This window comes from Mustelus asterias, chromosome 12 (assembly GCF_964213995.1).
Source record: "Mustelus asterias chromosome 12, sMusAst1.hap1.1, whole genome shotgun sequence".
Classification (NCBI taxonomy): Eukaryota; Metazoa; Chordata; class Chondrichthyes; order Carcharhiniformes; family Triakidae; genus Mustelus; species Mustelus asterias.
Window position 1 is genome coordinate 88308235 of NC_135812.1, and position 15321 is coordinate 88323555.

Here is a 15321-nt window from a genome sequence, read left to right on the forward strand (position 1 = left end):
GCCACTTCCCTCACACCCAGATATTATACTCACCTCAGAGCCCCTGATGTGGTCATCACAGCTGGATCTCCGTTTTTGAAAATCAGTAATGATTCCTGCCATGTCACACTGGTGAGGGGAATATACAGTGAACCCGGAAGGGAAGGCGTTAGTTAAATCTATTTAAAATGATGGAAGTCAGGTTTGAGCCCTTGCAAGGTGCAAACCTGACAATGTCACTGGTGGGGAGAGGGGCTGGCACAAATCCCATTCTGGCCCTCTCGCAAGAGTTTCCAGCCATAACAGGATTTGCGTCCGCAACAAATTGGGCCAGAAAATTGGCACGTAGTTTCCAGATATTGATATTGTTGTGATGTTGGTCTGTGGTCCATTCAGTTTAGCATACTGCCGAATACGTGAATAGTTTGGTACGCATTATCACAGGAAGTGATTCAAGTTAATGTGTGATGTAGTGGTTGCAGCTGCATTGATCAGTAGGTAACAAATGCATGAAGAGCTCTCCTGTGTCAATCTTCAATCGTTTAGATTACTAACCATGGCGATAGCATTTTGTAATGTTTGTGTTAGGGGCCAATAACACAACTAATTTTGTTGAAAATAAAAGAACTGCTTTTAACATTCAGAACAAAAATTTAGCTTCATATAGATATCAAAGTCAGAACTGAAATAATGTTGAAAAAGCGGGGAGCTCCTCACTTCAAATAAAAACTGCAATAAGAAGATTATACACCCATTATAATGTGCTTTTTAAAAATTCATTGTATATGGGTGTCACTGGCTGGGCCAGCATTTATTGCCCATCCTATATTGCCCTGGAATCGAGTGGCTTGCTCGGCTATTTCAAAGGCTCTGGATTCACATGTAGGCCAGACCGGGTAAAACAGCAGATTTCCTTTCCTAAAGGACATTATTGGACCAGATGGGTTTTTACAACAATGGTTTCATGGTCATCATTAAATTTTAATTCCAGATTTTTTTTATTGAATTTAAATTTTATCATCTACCATGGCAGGATTCAAACTCAAATCCCAGAGTATTACCCTGGGTCTCGAGATTACTAGTCTAGTCACAATACCACTACACCACCATCACACTATATTCCAAGCCAAGCTCCAATTTACATGTACAGAAGCCTTAGCAATGTCAATAAAGCTCAAAGGCTAAAATGTGAATTGATTGCAAAGGACTTAGACATCTCAGGAGTTCCATCATGCCTCAGTGTGTTGAGACGAAAGAATCCCAATGTTTTTCTTTATTATTCCTCATGAAATGATGCCCGAGTCACTTAACCATAAAACAAATAGAACATAACACAGGGGACCTGAGGTTTTTCATTATTTTTATCTCTTGTAAATTGTCTCTTCTGCGTTATAGTCAGTTCTATTCTTTGGTATTAGGAATTATCTGGATTTCATTTACTCAATGGTGCTGCTTGCCAATGTTCCTAAAGATCTGTTTTACCAGCAAACAAAAAAAAATTGAATTGGAAGGTCAACGTGACTAGTCAACATCTAAAATGGAGTTCCTATTTTACTGTAATGGAAACTGTTGCTGCTGATAGCTCAGGGGCACAGGAAGGGTTACATTACTCTGCATATGTGCTGCGAGAGAGAAGAAAATTCACCTGCCTGCCTCAGTTGGAAGATATTCACTTTTCCTAGACAACTATTATAATTCACTTTGTTGGCCCAAGGCCAACTTTATAAATTCAAAATGAACCAATTAGTGATTTCTGTGCACTGAGCATTTAAGTATTACAATCCTTCTAGAATTGAAGAAATAAACGAGAAGTGACAGGGAACGATAAAATGTACTTCAATATATATATACTTTATGTATAATTGAAAGGTTTTAACAGTGGCCTAGAAAAAGGATTATGATTTGTATTTTAACATCACATATGAAGAGATTAAAAAACCATCTGCTTCTTCCATTTCAGTTGCATGTAATTCCCTCATAAATGTATATCTTCAGAGACCGTCTCACAGCACAGAAGGAGGCCATTTGGCTCATTGTGGCATCAGAGAAAGCTATCCAATTAGTCCCACTCCCACACTCTTTCTCCACCGCACTGCAATTTGTTTCTTTTCAAGTACCTACGCAATTCCTTTTGAAAGTTATTATTGAATTTACTTCTATGACCCTTCCAGGCTGTGCATTTCAGACTGTAACAACTCAAATAACAAACTAATTCACCCCTCCGGCTCCTTCACCAGTTCTCCTTATTCTGTGCTCCCTGGTTGCTAACTCAGCATGCCAAGGGAAACACTTCTACTTCATTCCCTCTAATTATGAACACCGCCATCAATTGTCCCCTTCTGCTCCGAGTGAGATACTCAAAACAACAGCCCGTCAATTCTGAGCTCCAGGGTGTTGTACCTGGGAGTGCCCCAAAGATGCGCAAGGGGCCACCCCATCCCAGACGTCCCCAAGTAAGGATTGCATGTTTCTTCAGAAGGAACTCTTCAAATGCAGACAATAAAAATATAGCAAAACTTACTCCAACTTATAAATCAAAGAAAGGGTTTAATAAAGAAACTTCATTACTCCAAACTTGGGGCCTCGCCCTGGGCCAATCCAAGTCCCCCACAATTCCCAACAGGTTATTATTTATACTGAGTCAGCTGGTCAGCTGACCATCACGTCATTCTGTAATTGATTCCATGGTTTACTGGGCCAGCTGACCCTTACAGCTTGTTTCCATTGGTCACATTACATCCAATACAAAGTTGTCACCGGTTACATTCTAACATTGCATGGCAATGGCCCAGGAAGTCCAACCTTCCGTTGGGCAACTGTCCTACTCTGGGAACCAACCGAAACTCCAATTTAAATCCCAAACTTTGGATGGTTCCGGCTGTCTTGTTTCATAAACCTATGGCAAGTTCACTTTCAATTTTGGCTCTTGCTGCCTTTTAGAAATTATCTATTATCAAATCAGATAAAAGTTTGCTCTTGCCAAGTTTTGAAAAAAAAAGTTATCAGTGTCATCCATAAGGGAATTGCAATATCCATTAATATACTCAGCATGATGTCACTAAGACAATATTATAGTTAGGTCATTTTTACAGCAGTCCCACGCAATCTAAATGAGAATCTTGGGCATGAGCCAGGAAAAGGAAGGGACATAGTGAGCAAAGGAAGGGAATCAGCCTGGGTCACTTCATTGCCAATTTGCATTTACATAGCAACTTCAAACTAGCAAAATGTTCCAAAGCACTTCAGAAAATGCATGGGCGGCACAGTGGTTAGCACTGCGACCTCACAGTACCGGGGCCTGGGTTCGATTCTCAGCTTGGGTCACTGAGTGTGCGGAGTCTGCACATTCTCCCCGTGTCTGCATGGGTTTCCTCCAGGTGCTCCAGTTTCCTCCCAAAGTCCAAAGATGGCAGATTATGTGCATTGGCCATGCTAAGTTCACCCTTGGTGTAAATGAACAGTGTGGCAACTAGGGGACTTCATAGTGTAATTCATAATAACTTCATACTGTTAATATAAGCCTACTTGTGACACTAATAAATAATCTTTAATCAAGTAAAATGTTAACGTCAAGTCACAAGAGATGTCAGGGCTGATGACCAAAGTAATACTTTTTAAAGGGCACCTTAAAATGGAAGGGAGAGAAATAGAGAGACAAAATAAGTTTAGGGAAAGAATTCCACAGCAAGAACTTTGGTAATGTAAAGATGGCAGTCAAGAGTGGAGCAATTAAATTCAAGGATGCACAGGAGACTTTAATTGGAGGAGCACAGAGAACTTGACGGTTTGTATGGCTGAAGGAGGTTACAGAGGTAAGGAGGAGCAAGGCCCCGGAGGCATTGGAAAACATGGGTGAGGATTTCAAAATTGAGGACTTGTCAAGCCTGGAGCCAGTGTAGCTCAGCAAACAGAGTGGTGAATGAGACTTAGAGCAAGTTAAGATACAGGCAGGAGGGCATTGGATGGGTGTAAGTTTATGTAGATTGGTAAGTGAGCAGAATGGTGGCACAATGATTAGCACTGCTGCTTCACAGCGTCAGGGTTCTGGGTTCAATTCCACCCTCAGGTAACTGTGCGGAGTTTGCACATTCTCCCTGTGTCTAAGCGGGTTTCCTCCAGTTTCCTCCCACATTCCAAAGTTGTGCAGGTTAGGTTGATTAGCCATGCTAAATTGACCCTTAGTGTCAGGGGGATTATCAGGGTAAATACATGGGGTTACAGGGATAGAGCCTTGGTGGGATTGTTGTCAGTGAAGGCTCGATGGGTTAAATGGCCTCCTTCTGCACTATAGGGATTCTATGATTCTAAGTGCAAGGCCAGGCAGGAGAGCAATGTAATGAAGGTGTTTTATGGTGACATTGTGAAGTACCAGATTGTGTTTGTTTGTGGTGTCTCAGTTATGAGGAACTTGAGACTTGTATATTTAAATATGAGCTGTTTACTGTTAATCTTTAACTCCAAACAGAAAACAAATATTGTCACGCAGAGTGCTGTTGCCATGCAAGTAGGCAGCTTCCAGAGTGTTCTCTGAGTCCCTTACCATGTTACTCTATACATCATACCATTCTATTCTTCTGTCCCACATTAACCCTTGCTCTGCCAAGCACACTTACAGTATAATGATGTGGAGATGCATAATACAATAAAAGGTATGAGTGAGCAGCAAGTGAGTGGGGGCCGAGTTTGAGCCCGACAACAGTTTAGACGTAGAAGTAGGCAATCTTGGTGATGGAGTGGGATGTAGTCAGGAGCTCATCCTGGGGTCAAGAACTACACCAAGGTTGCCTTTTGTCGGACTCAGCTTAAGACAGTTGCCAAAGATAAAAATGAGAGCGAAGGAACAGAGCTAGTGACAGGGACCAGGGACCAAATTCGGTGGTTTCACGCATCAGTATTGCAGTGTGGAAGTTAGATGATTAAATGGATAGCTGAATTGGGATGTGTCTATGACATGGGAGTCACAAGGTGATGCAATCAGAGTCCTAGCAGCATGTTACCCACTCGTTCTTACAATCAGAGTGCCAAAGCCTAAGGAAATCCAAATGAAAAGAAGTTGGAAGGTAATCTAGAACTAAAATATTTTTGTTGGTAAAAATGACAATGGATCCTTGAAAGGAACAACTTAGGGCCAAATGCAAAAATCCATTGATCAATGTGATCGAGACCCTATATTGGGGGTGACTTTTTTTTACCTACATTGCCCAGGTACTGAGAGTGCAAACGATTCCACTGTGCTCATGGTATAAGAGTGGAATGCAATTCTCACAGTCAAAGATGTACCTGTGCACAATCATGAAACAGGTTCACATTTATAAGTGGTTCATAAAATGGAAACATTTACAAAAGCTCAAAAGGAGAGAAAGTAACCATGGCCTGACAACCAACCGTTTCAGGTTTATCTAAATATGACCAGAATTGAAGAAGTTAGATCCAAGCAGCATTAAGGAAACATGTAAGTATGACAGTAGAGCAATGGCACTTGTTTGCATTGAATTACATCAGCACATTTGTGACGGGAGTGACGTGTCTGCCCCTGGGGGGGTGGGGGGGGGGGGCTGCCAGTCTGCGGCCGATCCTTCCTCCCCACCGGAGGAGGGATCGGAGGAGGGATCCCCCCTCCCAGGGGCAGACACGTCACTCCCCTTCTCCATCCCCCCCCCCCTCCCCCAGGGGCAGACACATCACTCCCCTTCTCCATGCCCCCCCCCCCCTCCCCCAGGGAAAGGCAAAGCAGCAGAGACAGCAGAGAGGATGAAAGGAATTCCCTTTGGAGGATAATGTCCAAATCACAGGAATTAAAAACCTGACAGTCCAAAATCTGGGATAATATTTCAAAGTGTATATCCCCCCATCCCTGTCCTGTAATATTATCCCAGATTTTGGACTGTCAGGTTTTTAGTTCCTGCGATTATAATGTGGACATTATCCTCCAAAGGGAATTCCTTCCATCCTCTCCGCTGTCTGTGCTGCTTTGCCTTTCGCGCCCGGGCGCGCCGCCTGCGGTCTGTTCCGAACTGCGCAGGCGCAGTTGGAGCTCCGTCCGCTCCAACAGCGTGAAGCCCCGCCCAATAGACCGGCGCCGAAAAAAGGCGTATGGGCGCGCTGGAGCGTGGCTGCTGGGCGCGGATCCGTTTGACGACCGGACCCGGCACTTAGTCCCGATTTGGTAAAATCGGCCCCTATGTGTGGCAATATGTGGGATCTGTAAGGAGTTAAAGATGAACAATAAACAGCTCATGTTTAAATATACATGTCTCAAGTTCCACATAACTGAGAGACCATAGTATTTATGAGACTATTTATGACACTACCTGCAAGGGACCATTACAGAGATTGAATATCTCTGTATTGAATATGGAGAACTCTCAGCCCCTGCTCAAGAACACAAGAGTCTAAACTGCAACTGTTCTTGGCCCCAACATGTACAAAATTATAATTTATACTTATGTTCAAGTTGCTCAATGCTTCTCCTGTTGTCACAATTCCAGCAAATGTATCTGACCAGGTCTCTTGGCATATCACAAACTGTCAGTCATAAGTGAAAAGCAACACAATGGAACTCCCATGATGCGCTGACAAGAAAGGGGCTTCTTTAGCTTGCCTGCTGGATGTACTTTTCCCTGGAACAAGCACATGAATATCTTCGGGGATTCGAGCGTTTGAGGAAAATAGTCAGAGGGAGCTCAGACCAAATATAATTCAGATGAAATGCGGTTAGAGTAGAGTGTGCAGATGTAATTCAATCCCTGTATTAAAGTCATTATTTTTATGTGCATTATTTATGTTTCTGTAGCAGGAGGATGGGAATTTGGAGAGCAGAGAATCAAGATTAATTGGAGCATGAGAGAATCTTTTTGAAAGAAGCTCCACAGGTGGAGTAGCTGGAAGATGCAATGCTGAATGTTATACACAGGCGATGGGTGCAATTACAGCTCAACAAGTTAACATAGACAGTTTTCATTATAAATGTTGCCACAAGAATTTATAATGAAAACCTGGCACAAAAGTGTAATAGCAAGAAACAAGGATTTGTAGGCCAGACTTGGTTGCAGATAGAAGAATACTGCATTACAAATAAGTGTTTAAAGTGAAGTTTATTTATTAGTCACAAGTAAGGCTTATATTAACACTGCAATGAAGTTACTGTGTCCTCTAGTCACCACACTTCAGGTTAATGCATCTAACCAGCACATCTTTCAGACTGCAGGAGGAAACCGGAGCACACCCACACAAACACAGGGAGAATGTGCAAACTCCACACAGAGAGGGACCTGAGCCAGGAATCAAACCCAAATCCCCAGCACTGTAAGGCAGCAGTGCTAACCACTGTGCCACCATGCTGCCCCAGATATACATGGTCAAAAAAAAACTACCAAACCAATGCAGGTCAATTTTTGTCAAATAGTTACCTGATGTTTCCAGAATTCACACTATCGGGAGAATTGCAATCATCGAATTACATCATGAATTAAATGAATTTAAGATTTTTCATAGAATCCATACAGTGCAGAAGGAGGCCATTCGGCCCATTAAGCCTGCACCAACAACAATCCCGCTCACACACTAGCCCCGCATTTTAGCCTGTTAATCCCCCTGACACTAAAAGGCAATTTAGCATGCCCAAATCAACTTAACCCGTGCATCTTTGTACTGTGGGAGAAAACCGGAGCACCCAGAGGAAACACACAGACATGGAGAGAATGTGCAAACTCCACACAGACAGTCACCCAAGGCTGGAATTGAACTTGGTCCCCTGGCACTGTGAAGCCACAGTGCTAACCGCTGTGCCGCTGTACCACCCTATTTACCCTTCACCAACATCAGTTAACCACCCTTTGACACATCCTCACTTCAGCATGTTGAAAAAGTTGAAAGTCCAACTGCAGCAAAGAGGGTTGTCTAAACTCTATTCTCATTGAAAGGTATGTGGAAAAATGTACTTTGGATATTAGAAACAAAGCATTTCGGAAACTCTTAATTCAGTTAGCAGCTTTTCCATTTTCCCACAGATGCTGACTGACATGCTCTGTGTTTCCAACATTTTGGGATAGATTTTGACATCACTGGTGACAATAAATGTTAGCCATTCATTGCACTTGCCCATCGATATCTTTATGACTTTTGCATTGGAAGTTCCTTGTAGCTAACGTTTGAGAGAGTGCAGCACCAAGTACAAGGCATCTGGAAACTGTATGAACTGTGCGTTGCCTTAAATAGATCATTAATGATCAGCAGAGTTGGAACCTGATGCATCAATTGGAACATGTAATTCAATGTCAAATCAGAAACAGAAGGCAGAAAAAGAGGGTAAGAAATATTGGATCTTGAAGCGAAAGGAAGGGGACAGAAAGACAAAAGTAAAACCACAATTTAATTGTTTTTAAAAAAATTTAAGATCTTCAGCAATAATTAAGATCTGAAAGAATGAGACTCCATAAGTATTCAAATTAATTTTTCATGCTGGAGAGGTTGGATGTTGAGTAGTAAGGTTTATCAGACCATTAAAAACTGGGTTGGGCCACCTCTAACATTACCTGATAAGTTTGGTGCATATATATTAGCCTAATTCAGCAAGCTTACGCCACTTCAAATCAAATCTCTCAGCAAGGTATCATTATCACACAGCTTTTGCAGGAGCAGAACATCTGGGACAACAAGATCCTGATTTGCGAATCTATGTGCACTTGATGCAAATTGCAACTTGATTTACAGTCACGGGGGGAATTATCCCATTCTGCCCGCCATGGGAATTGTAGTGGGTAGGGAGCAGACCATGCAAAGGTCCATTGACCTCGGGAATTTTCCGGTTTTGGGGCGGGCATGGCCAAAGATCCCCGAGTCATAGGGGACGATCTTACTGGATTGTCATGCCGGTTGATCGGCGTGACGAGCCAATAAGATTGTGAGAGCAGCGAAAAATTGGGTTCATACCCGGTATCTCGCCTTTTTGCGATGATACTGGCACTGAATTGCCTGCGTAAGCAGCCTTGTGCCCAGGAAGGGTGTGAGGCTGATTTTAACATTCATTTTCTAATTTCCAGATTATTAGTGAGCCCGGGACGCAATTATCCAAGCTCACTTGCCTTAACGGCTTTGCTGGTGGAGGCCCACACCGGCAAGGGTCGCGTATGGTCCCCCACCAATGGGTACCAGACATGATGGCCTTGCCGGTGGGACCAGAGGCCATTGAGGCCCCCCCAGGTGGTCAGGGGCAGGGGCAGGCAGTGTCCCTTGGGCAGTGCCAGCCTGGGACCCTGGCAGTGCCCATGGGGCACCCTGGTATTGCCCACCATGCACAGGGCAGTGCCAAACCTATGGGGAGGGGTGGGGCCTGAAGGGGAGGCAACGCATGGGAGTTGCACACTCTGCAATTGGTAATCACCAGGAGGCGATTGACTTGGGGGCGGAGGCATGGGGGTGAACCTGAGCTGCTTTCCAACAGGGGTGGCCGCATTCAGGAGGGACAATCGGAGGGTGGGGGAGGCAATGTCAGAGGGAGTGGGGGGAGTGACATCTCTCAATTCATATGTCCTCTTGTACATAGTGCACTGGGAGATGACGGAAATGCGCAATAGCTCCCTCTAGCAGTCTTCAGCCAGCTTCCCAGCGTGAATCGACTCTGTGCACTCCCCTCACTGGCAAGAATCACACTTTGTCTCTTTTTTTTCTAACTGTGATAAGATTTGATTTTTCCTCGCGCCAGAAAAATGAGTTTGAGACTCTCCTGTTTTCACGCTCATTCGGCACATAGAATTTTTTTGGTAAGATTACCCCCATAGAGTCATAGTGCAGAAAAGTTACTTCAGCCAATCAAGTGGCAGCGACAATAACTACCAATAAAGTCATGCTAATCCCGTATCCTCGAATGTTTTGCTATTTCAAGTGCTTATCCAAATATTTTTTAAAGGTTGTAAGGTTTCCGGCCTCCACTACCATCCCAGGCAATGCATTCCAGACTCCCCCCACCCTCAGTGATTTTCCTTCTCTCAAATCCCCTCTGGATCTCCTGCTCCTTATCCTAAAACTATGCCCCCTCGTGATTGACTCCTCAACCAAGGGGAACAGCTGCTTCCTATTCACCCAGTTCTCCAGCTGTGGCCTAACCAATGTCCTGTACAACTCCAACATTACCTCCTTGCTCTTATACTCTATGCCACGACTGTAGCTATCCTATTCATGTGCTCTGCTGACTTCAGGGATCTTTGAATAAGTACCCCAAGATCCATCTGTTCCTCTGAGCTTCCCAGTCCGGCTATTCATAAAATACTCCCTCTTCTTGTTTCTTCTTCCAAGTGCATCACCTCGCACTTACCAGGGTTAAATACCATCTGCCGCTGCTCTACCCATCTGAAAAACCCATCTATATCTTCCTGTAATCTACAACCATCTTCTTCACTGTTAACCACCCTACCAATTTTGCTGCCATCTGCAAACTTGCTTATCATTCCCTCCACATTTTCATCCATATCATTTATGCATATAACAAAGAATTACGGACCCAGTACTGAACCTTGTAGTACACCACACGACACCGGCCTCCAGTCATTCAAACAGTCTTCTTCCACTCCCTTTTGAGTCCTATTACTAAGCCAGTTCCTGATCCATCTCGCCAAGTTTCACTGAATTCCGTGTGCTTTGATCTCCTCAATCATTCTCCCATGTGGGACCTTGTCTGAAGCTTCGCGAAATTCTATAGAAACTACATCAACTGAACTTCATTCATCCACACACCAGATCACAATTATGAAAAATTCTGACAAATTTGTTCGGCAAATCTGACAAAGCCATACTGACTATCCCTAATTAACCCATACCTTTCTAAGTGGATATTAATTCTCTCCTTCAGAATTTTCTCCAATAGTTTCCCTACCACTGACTCGCTAGTCTGTAATTCCCTGGTTCATCTCTACCACCCTTCTTGAAAAGTGGAAACATATTAGCCGTCCTCCAGAACTTCCCCCATGGCCAGAGAGGAATTAAAGATTTGTGTCAGAGCTTCTACAATTTTCCAGCAGCAGCCTGGGATGCAATTCATCCGGATCAGGGGATTTGTCCATTTTTAAGCCCATCAGTGCCTTCAATATCTCTCCATTTCTTAAGTCAAATTGCATACGTTCCTCATGGTCCCTTTTCCTGAATTCTATACCTACGTTCTCCTTTTCCTGAGTGAAGACCAAAGTGAAGTATGCATTTAACACTCTTCCAATGTCCTGTGGCTTCACACACAGATTGCTCCCTTGGTCTCTAATGGGCCCTACTCTTTCCTTGGTTAGCCTTTTCCCTTTAATGTAGTTATAAAATATCTCAGGATTCTCCCCTATCCTTTTCACTAATCCTTTTTCACTCCCCCTCTTTGCTTTTCTAATTGCTTTCTTAAGTTCCCTCTCGTACTTGCTATATTCCTCAAGGGCCGCAGTTGAATTGCTCCCTTTGGACTTGCCAAAAGCCTTTCTCTTCTTCCGCAACCAATCCTGAATTGTCCTAAAAATCCAGAGTCCCCCGAACTATATTTCCCCCTATTAGGGAACATGTTAGACTTGTACTCTCCCCATCTTCTTTTTGTTTGCCCCCACTGCTCCGCTGTAGACTTACCAGCAAGGAGCTGTTCCCAGTCAACTTTGGCCTTTATACATTAGTAATGGTGAATACAGTTAGCCTTACTGTGCAGTTAGTTACTGTGCAGTTAGTTACTGTGCAGAGGGACCTGGGGGTCCTTGTGCATGAATCACAAAAACTCAGTTTGCAGGTGCAGCAGGTAATCAAGAAGGCAAATGGAATGTTGGCCTTTATCGCGAGAGGGATGGAGTATAAAAGCAGGGAGGTCATGCTGCAACTGTACAGGGTACTGGTGAGGCCGCAACTAGAGTACTGTGTACAATTCTGGTCCCCTTATTTAAGAAAGGATATATTAGCTTTGGAGGGGGTACAGAGAAGGTTCACCAGGTTGATCCCAGAGATGAGGGGGTTAGCTTATGAGGAGAGATTGAGTAGACTGGGCCTGTACTCATTGGCGTTCAGAAGGTTGAGGGGAGATCTTATAGAGACATATAAGATAATGAAGGGGCTAGACAGGGTAGAAGCAGCGAGGTTATTTCCACTTACATAGCCTCAAAATACGGGGGAGTCAATTTAGAACAGAGTTGAGGAGGAACTTCTTCTCCCAGAGGGTAATGAATCTTTGGAATTCTCTGCCCAATGAAGCAGTAGAGGCTACCTCGTTAAATGTGTTTAAGTCACAGATAGATAGATTTTTAAGCATTAAGGGAATGAAGGGTTATGGGGAGTGGGCGGGTAAGTTGAACTGAACCCACTATCAGATCAGCCATGGTCTTATTGAATGGCAGAGCAGGCTTGAGGGGCTAGGTGGCCTACTCCTGCTCCTATTTCTTATGTTCTTATGTAGCCTCATAATTATGCTTACCACAAAATCCAGCCAGTTTTCTGGTTTGGTTTCATGCCCTCCGTCCAGTTTGATGCCTTTAAATAACTCTCCATCTCCTCAACCACCAGTGGTGGAATCCATCACGTCAAGGTAACAATTTGTGGCGGAGAGATTTGCAATGTCATTATGGTTGTAAAAAGATGGCCAGAAGGACAACTTTCACGGTAACTGTTGCCAACTTTGAATCTTAGGGGCATCAGTATGAAATATAGCAAGGGTTAGTTACAGAATAGTATAGTTTCAAAGCAGACCCTTCTGATGGACAGCCTTTGCATCCTTGTTTGATACATTTCTCTCCCATATTTCTACCTGATTAATAGTGTTGCATACTCAGAATCAGGAGTACTATTAATCCCAATGTCAGCTCCTTAAAGCAGGCTGCAGGATTGATTCTGCTTCTCAGTGCAACCTCAGGACTTCAATATGTGGAGTGCTACAGATTTCTTGGACAGTTATTACTGGTGTAATGTCAATAGCAACATTGGACCTACTCCTTTAATGTGGCAGAAGCCTAGTCAAGCTTTGTTCGATACAGCAATTGCGTAAAACAGAATGAAATTGCGATCATTCAAATAAAGCTGATATTTGTGCTCAATAACTTCACTCTGATCAGTAAGATTTTGAAGAAAAAAGTTAATTGGTTGAAAAACTCTGGGAGCGATTTTCTGAAAGAAAAACTAAGTGGCCAACAGGCAGGAAAACGGGAGCTTTTCCCGTCTTTTTTGGGCAAGCTAAGTCAAATGAATTTCCGGCATTCTGTGCAACACAGATGTCGTCAGGGGATTTACGTCGATGGGGGGAGGGGCAGGGGGCCTAATTTCAGCTGAGAGGCCGGCATCGGACTGCTGAGGGGGCCAGTGCACATGCACCGGTCTCCCAGTATCCAGGCATCGCTGGCCTCCCGATCACCAGCCCAGAACCCCACCCCTCCCCACAACATTGCCAGCCCCAAACCCCCACTCCCCGATGGCCGGAGGCCGGACCCAGTCTTCAAGCACCGGCACCAACACCAGCTCCCACTCCGCATGCAGAGTTCCCCCTTCTTTCCCCTCCTACCTCCCCGCAGCAACCCCCCCCCCCCCCTCATCTCCCCCTCCCACGGTCTGGCTCTGCCCTGACTGGCTCAACCCCTTGGCACTGCCCGATGCCTACTTATCTTCCCTCTGCCCCCGACCATCTGGGGGGCCTCAATGGCCTCTGATCCCAGCAGCGAGGTCATCATACCTGGTCCCCATTGCTGGGGAACATAGGTGATCCCTGCTGGTGTGGACCTTCACCGGCAGGGTGAGAAACATTAGCGATCCCGGACGATACCGTCCCGTGCTTGCTAAATAGATGTAAATCCTGATTTCCATGTTGTAATCAGCCTTGCGCTGTTCCCCGACATGAGGCTGATTACGCGGACAAAAATGGCCTGGGAAGATCACGACTGGCGGTTTTGGCCTCCCGCTGACACTTCCCAGCCTGTTACGCTACTTGAGCAGCGCAGCGGTCCAAGAAATCTCGCCCTCTGAAATTTGTATATTTGCAAATAACATTCAAACTTTTAGTCCCTGCTTGAATCAACAATGAAGAAGTCACAAATGTAACAAAGTATTTGCAATGATGCTGCATGTTCTACGCAAAATAACCCACACTCAGGATAATGATTTACTTAAGAATGATTTGCAAAATTGAAGAATAAGTTAATGAAAATTAGGACATTTGTTTTAATATTTTTCAATATATCCCATTATTTCCTCAAATAATTATTACATTTGTCAGATGTGTTTTGTTTTTCAGAAGTCTATATACCTCCTGGTCATAATTAATTCATGTCTTAAGTGAGTGTTATTTTTCTCGTGTTCAGGACTCATAAGGTTTACCCGCTATTGAGATTGGGTTGTTTGGTTGAAAGTTCTTATTTATTCTATTGTCTTGTTTCAGAGATGGCCTGTAACCTTCCGCATAACTTTCACAAAGAAGGGGGTTGAAAGATTGTAGTCAGAGCCTTTTGCTACCTTCTCTCTGCGTCCCTCACATTCTAGAACACATGCCATTTGGTCTCTGTGCCTGTCCATGTTTATCAGTACCACTTCCTTATTTAGAATTATTCTATGCAGTTGTTTCACCTTCTCAATGATGGGCTTTTAGATATTTTTCCACGCTGAAGGTGGTGTAGAAATGTTAGTTGGTGCTGTCCCGTGAGCAATTTAAATTACCTTGTTGATCCATTTTCTGCCATTTTGTGCCAAAACTAATCTCCTTTGGCTCTTGGAATGAGACCTCCTGCTTTGGAAACAGATGGGTTAAACTTTCCAGATCAACTTGGCGGCACGGCCGTACAGTGGTTAGCGTTGCTGCCTCACAGTGTCAGGGATCTGGGTTCAATTGCATCCTTAAGGACTGTCCGTGTGGAGTTTGTACATTCTCCCTGTGTCTGCGTGGGTTCCCTCCAGGGGCTCCGGTTTCTTCCCACATTCCAAAGATGTGTGGCTTGTGGATTGGCCATGCTTAATTGTCCCAAGATGTGTAAGTTGGGAGATTAGTGGGGTAAATACGTGGGGTTACACCGATAAGGTCTGAGTAAGGTGCTCTGTCGGAGCGTCGGTGCAGACTCAATGGACCGAATAGTCACCTTCTGCACTGTGGGGGTCCTATGATTCTGTAAGTTTGGAGCATGATTATGGCAGAAGGAAATGGGCAGATATTGTGTCACTAATTGATTAAGAGTGGAATAGTTTGCAGCTGTACCTTTTAGGATGCTTTTACTGGAATATGATTAGAGAGAAAAATGTAATGCTTTTGATAAGTGGGAAACCAAAACAGAAAATAACTAAAAGAGAAAATTACTGAAATTTTGGAGACAATAAAGACAGAGAAAATCAGCAGGCCCACTTACATCAACAATAATCGTAACA

General features: G+C 44.0%; 1 pseudogene; it reads left to right on the plus strand.

Moving 5' to 3' along the window:
* LOC144502049 (dynamin-like GTPase OPA1, mitochondrial) overlaps nucleotides 1-15321 on the plus strand; it is a 56439-nt pseudogene that overhangs the window by 23430 nt on the left and 17688 nt on the right.